Raw genomic sequence first — 5,809 nt, 5'->3', positions numbered from 1 at the left:
TATGTCAAAAGTTGAAGGAAAGCAAAATTTACTTTTGGAAGTAGATGTGAACATGATAAAGGGGGTGTTTTGTAAAAATGCTTATTGCTTATTAGCTTGTAAGTTAATAAGTAAGTATGAGGTAACTTATAAAAAAATGACTTATTAGAGGTTACCTACCGGAATAAGTTATTTTTCATCCAAACACTTTTTTAATTTATAGTGGTGTGAAACCATTAATAAACTAATAAGTTGTTTTAATAAGCTTAGCCAATCACACTCAAAGTATCGTATTTTTTTTCAAACAGTTATTGTACCAATTTTAATTGGTATATAAACTTTGTTATTAGTACCTTACTAAAAATATGGTACCAAATTGTTTTGGTAACAATAAATTTGGTTTGTTCAAAATGATAGCTGTATACAACTTCATTTTTTTTTTAATTTTTAATTGTAAACGCTAAATATATACCAGTCAAAATATGGATTCCAAAAAAAAAGGAAAAAAAAAATATGGGTTAATTTTGTCAAAGTTGGAAGCCAATTAGCAAGCCAAGAATTAAACTGCTTATATTGTATTCTATCAATTGGTTTTTGATAGTGAAGGCAAGTTAAATACACAGTCTAAAATCAAAATTCTTGATGCAGCAAGTCTTAAGTATTACTAACTTATTGTTAGACCAATTTCTATATATACCATTGCAGTTTAATAATTTATTTTTTGTGTAATTTATAATTTTTAACTTTCTTATTTAACTTGTTTGTGTTTTCTTCGGTATTAAATTGCAAAAATTAATCAAAGGATTTTTTTTTGCAAACATGTCTTTTTTAGAAGCTTAAATGTGTTGTCCGTAACTATAAAATTGTTAATTTAAACCCATAAAAATTACGGTTGTGAAAGATTAACACTATTCATAGTGGCTAATCAAATATATAAAAAAAATTATTAATTTATAAAGATAAAAACTTTGCCAGTAAGTTTATAATTTTGTTTTTAAAATAATATATACAATGTTATAAATATCCAATTTACTTATAATTTTGTTTTAAAATAAATACATACACTATTATGAATATCCAATTTACATGTTGTATATTTAGATATTTGATAAAATCACAAATTTGTATGATGCAATATAAAATTTGCGTATAGTAAATGGGCAGGTTACCGATTATACCCTTCCTAAATTCAAAAAGAAAGAAAATAAGTAAGTCACTATTATCAGAAGTAGCAATAAGTAATAAGATCACCCCCCAAACCACAATAACATACACACACGAAAACATGAACATAAACACATATAATAACATAAACATCCTAAAAAACATTGACATATGTCCTGTTTAAAAAAAAATGAAAAAATAGCCTTATTTAAAAGAAAAAAAAAGATAATAACAATAATGGTTTAACTCTTTATCTTATTTGATATACGGATAAAATTGTCATTTTGAACATTTTTAGAGTTAAATTGCTAAACAGATTCCATTTTCCTTTTAAAATCGTTATATTTTTAAAGTATTTTGCTATTTATTGCATTTAAGTATATAATTTACAAGTATTGTTCCCTATTTTATAACAGTTACAAAATGGTCATGTTGTTTACTACTGGAGTTTCTTGAAATAGTCCTTGTTTTATAATGTAGTCTATCTACGTAAATGGTCATTGTTTTATAAATGATACGAAATGAAAGTACATTGCTATATAAGGAAGCTTAAAATAACTAAAATATTTAAGGAAGCTTAAAAACATCGTCCATATCAAAAAAATTTAAATGAATGGTCTGTGGAACTAAAACAACTAAAAAGCTAAAATATGTGGTACATTGCTATATAGGAAGCTTAAAATACAAAAAATACATGATACTTTGAAAGTAAGTTGCTAATATGTGTAATTAATAGGTAGGATTTGTTTATGGCCCCTTTAGTAAATTACGCGAATAGTCTCTATAAAAATATTACACGAATGGTAAATTTACAAATTATACCCTTCCTAAATCAAAAAGACAGAAATAAAGTTGGGATGTTTTGGGTTTGGAATTCATGAAAAACCGAAAATGAGACTTCAAAGTTGGGATGTCTTGGGTGTTCTTCATCAAATCCAATTTACTCAAGGATTAAAAAAAAAAACAAAGTACCTCCCTTTCCAGCAAAGTCCATCCAAATCTTTAACCCAATATCAATAATGATGTCGTAAATTTGATGTTATTCGCAGTGAGGATTAGGGTTCGATTAAAAACCCTAGAAAATTCAAAATAACAAAGAAAATTTAGAATAAGAGTGATTTAGAAGAGAAGAAGGGTGACCACATATCGTTTCTCTTGTAAGGAGGATTCATGATAAAAAAAATAGTAACAAAATTGGGTTGATAATCAACTCTCAAAATCTGTGGCTGAATTATAGCTAGGACATACGTTTCAATTATGTTTATTAAAGGTATTTTTGGTATCAGATAAAATATTTAAAATTGAATTGCTGATATTAAGGAATATGATAGATTACCTTAAACAACAATTGACCGTGAAAATTTTAGTAAAATGTTGGAGAAAGTGTCATGTGGCATAACATAGGTCTAAAAGGAAGACACATTGACAAAAAAAAGTCTTTTATTAAGAACGGAGATAAGTTTTAAAAAAGAAAAATGAAAGTTTTAATGGTAAAGTTATAAAAGTAGTTTTCACTGAGCCCAATGAGTAAGTTATAGAATATAGTGGTTTTTAGAGAATTTAGAGTTTATTTATATATACAAAAATATGATTAACCTGAAAAGAAAAATCTAATAGCAAAAATAAAGCAAAAGTGCAAAACCGAAGCACTATTAGAATTTGGCCTTATCATTATCACCAATTAGTTCCCACTTTTGATTAATGTACTACCATTAAGAACTTTAAGTTCATCATTGTTTCAGAACTAGAGGTATATATGGTTTTATTTCCATCAATTATTTTTGGATAATCCATCAACTTCGGCTCCAATGTGATTTTCTTATGATTGATCCGTCTCCATTCTATGTTTTTGTTTTTTCATCCAATGATTAAGCAGCCTTTTTTCATTGAAGGGTGTCTTCTTGTACTACTTAGATAAATAAAGGGTCTGTTCTATAATTTTTTGGTAACTTTCTTTTTCCGGAAAGTTTCGTCTTTTCTATAAAAGAGCATCCGCGAACTAGCCACGCTCCTCAATGTTTTAAGTTAACAAGGACCCACGGCGCCCCACAAGAGACATAACGATGGACCACCAACAGAATCCATTTGTCTATAACTACCCAAACATCCACCCATAAGATTGCATGGCTAACCGGCGCCGCAATTCCTCTGCTTTTCAGCTTCCCCAAAATGATACAGCTTCTCAATCCACCGCTTCAAGTGGCTCCTCCCCAGTTTACCATGGAATCCGATTGCGAGCTGGGAAATGGGTTTCTGAAATTCGTGAAAACAAGTCCAGTCGCATATGGCTTGGTTCGTATCCGACACCAGAGATGGCTGCTGCTGCTTACGATGTGGCTGCATTGGCAATCAAAGGTAAGTACGCAGTCCTAAACTTTCCAGACTCTTTTCTCGAAAATACACTTCCCGAGTGTCCTACCGCTGATGACATCCGTGCTGCAGCAGCAAGAGCAGCTGCCGCTCGATCACCGGCGTATGAGTATGGTAGCGGAAGCAGGACGGTGGGTGGTACAGATACAGCTCCACCTCCTCCTCCTGGACCTGGTGTGTATGTGGACGATGAAGCAATGTTTGGCATGCCAAATTTGTTGTCAGACATGGCGGAGGGAATGCTCCTTAGTCCACCGAGGATCGATTCTAATCCGCCAGACGATGGAACATATTATTCCGGTGGAGGAAATCTGTGGAACTACTAAAGCAATCTTAGTAACAACCGGTATGCATATGATTCCGATCAATATCCGTAGGACTTTATTGTAAGTTTTTATCGTGTGCCTTCGTTTTTTTTATCTCCAAGATCATCGGTTAGCTAACAAAATAACCATGAAGAAGTTGGAGCTAGTTTCTGGGTGAATGTAACACACCGAGTGATATGTAAGGGTTGCACCGTTTATCTTTACGTAATTTTACATGGTTCTAAATAAATGCATGTAACATATATATTTGATCTATAGGTGTTATGAAATAAAATATACCGGTTGAGTTTATATTGTGTTTGATGTTACTTTTAGATTTTCTGTCTCGTTTATCATGGCAACTTTTAATCATGGTTTTGTGAGTAATTCTTTCAATCACGACAACTAAATCCCATAATGCAATGAATGTTAGCCTGAAAAAAATATGTTTCATTTGTATGAGAACGATATAATTATTAATAACTTAAGCTCCCGTTATATTTAGCAGATCAAACATACTAATTGTGTGTATTTCGGTGCATATATATTAACGTCAAATTCATGGCAAAGGAATATGGTTTTTTACACTAATACGCTTATTCGTTGGTATACGTAGCAATTCTAAACCTTCATCCATGAAAAGTGATGTAAGAAATGACTACTAGAAAATCATGATGTCCCGACAAAAGAATCCGTTGAATGGCCTTTACCAACGGATTTCCGGCGTCACATTTTGTTCGTGGGTAAACTTTACCCGACACATTGCGGACGGAACACAATATGACCTCGTTTTACAATTTTACCAACAGATTTCCAACGGGACTGTTTACCAATTGAATTTTTCTCACTAAAATTAGTAAAAAAAATTAAAAAGCGAATTTTGTTTGCTTAAAATGCAGGAAAAAAACTCAATACATTAAACCTATAATAAATGTAACAACGTAAATTTCCAAAACAATTTTTCATTTTTAAAACATACTTTTATTCATAAGATAATGTCAAACATAATGTATCCAAAATTATCATAACAAAAACATATCCCAGAATCTCAAGACATAAACTCCATGAGTGTGTACGGATCATGCCGGCGCCTTCCCGCGATCCTCGCTAGTACCTGAAACACATAACACAACAACTGTAAGCATAAATGCTTAGTGAGTTCCCCAAAATACCACATACGCACATACACGACTCAAGGCTATATGACCTTCCGGTCACTGTGTCTCAGAGGACTTCCGTCCCACAACCCTGGTAGACCTTCCGGTCCTACCCGTAATGACCTTCCGGTCCATATCATCTTGACCTTCCGGTCCATATCATAATGACCTTCCGGTCCTGAGCATTCATAACATACATAACACATCCATATCATATAACAGCATACAACACATACATCACATAGTACATAAGACCTTCCGGTCACACATAGGTACCACTCTAGGTACAGTATAGTGAGAAGACTCACCTCGTACGATGTCGGATAACCTCTCTTGCTCGATAACCCGACCTAGCCTCCTCCTATTAACATAATAACATTTCTAATCAATACTTTCTCTTGTCCTCATTTCTAAGGAGTGGGTAAAAGACCATTATACCCCTACCAGATCTCTCTCTAGGATCAGCTTGACCAAAATCCTAAGGTCAACTGAAGTCAACTCAAGTCAACAGTCAAACTTTGACCAGACTCGTCGAGTACACTCGTGTGACTCGGCGAGTCCATGCGTCTTCCGAATCCTCATAGATCTCCACTCGACTCGTCGAGTCAACTTTTCACTCGACGGTTACCACTGGTCATGAATCGCGGGGCAACCTCGACTCGACTCATCGAGTGCACTAATGGACTCGGCGAGTCCCTTCCATGGCAACACTCAAATGACCTTCTGAGGTCAGATCTGCTTCTCTAACCTATAGATCTGACCTTACCATACCCAAAAATCACGTAAAGGTCCGACCTTTACACTCATGCAACGTCCATAAAGCTTCTTTTGGCG

At 33.5% G+C, this 5,809-nt stretch overlaps 1 pseudogene; it reads left to right on the top strand.

Annotated features, from left to right (window-relative positions):
* The first annotated feature begins 3,266 nt into the window (after positions 1–3,266).
* On the top strand, positions 3,267–4,108 carry LOC145157167 (ethylene-responsive transcription factor ERF025 pseudogene; annotated as a pseudogene).
* The last annotated feature ends 1,701 nt before the right edge of the window (positions 4,109–5,809 follow it).

The sequence above is a fragment of the Lactuca virosa genome, chromosome 2, assembly GCF_052849685.1.
Source record: "Lactuca virosa cultivar CGN04683 chromosome 2, Lactuca_virosa_CGN04683_v6, whole genome shotgun sequence".
NCBI lineage: Eukaryota > Viridiplantae > Streptophyta > Magnoliopsida > Asterales > Asteraceae > Lactuca > Lactuca virosa.
The sequence above is the reverse complement of the archived record's forward strand: the minus strand, read 5'-3'. Positions and strand labels throughout refer to the sequence as shown.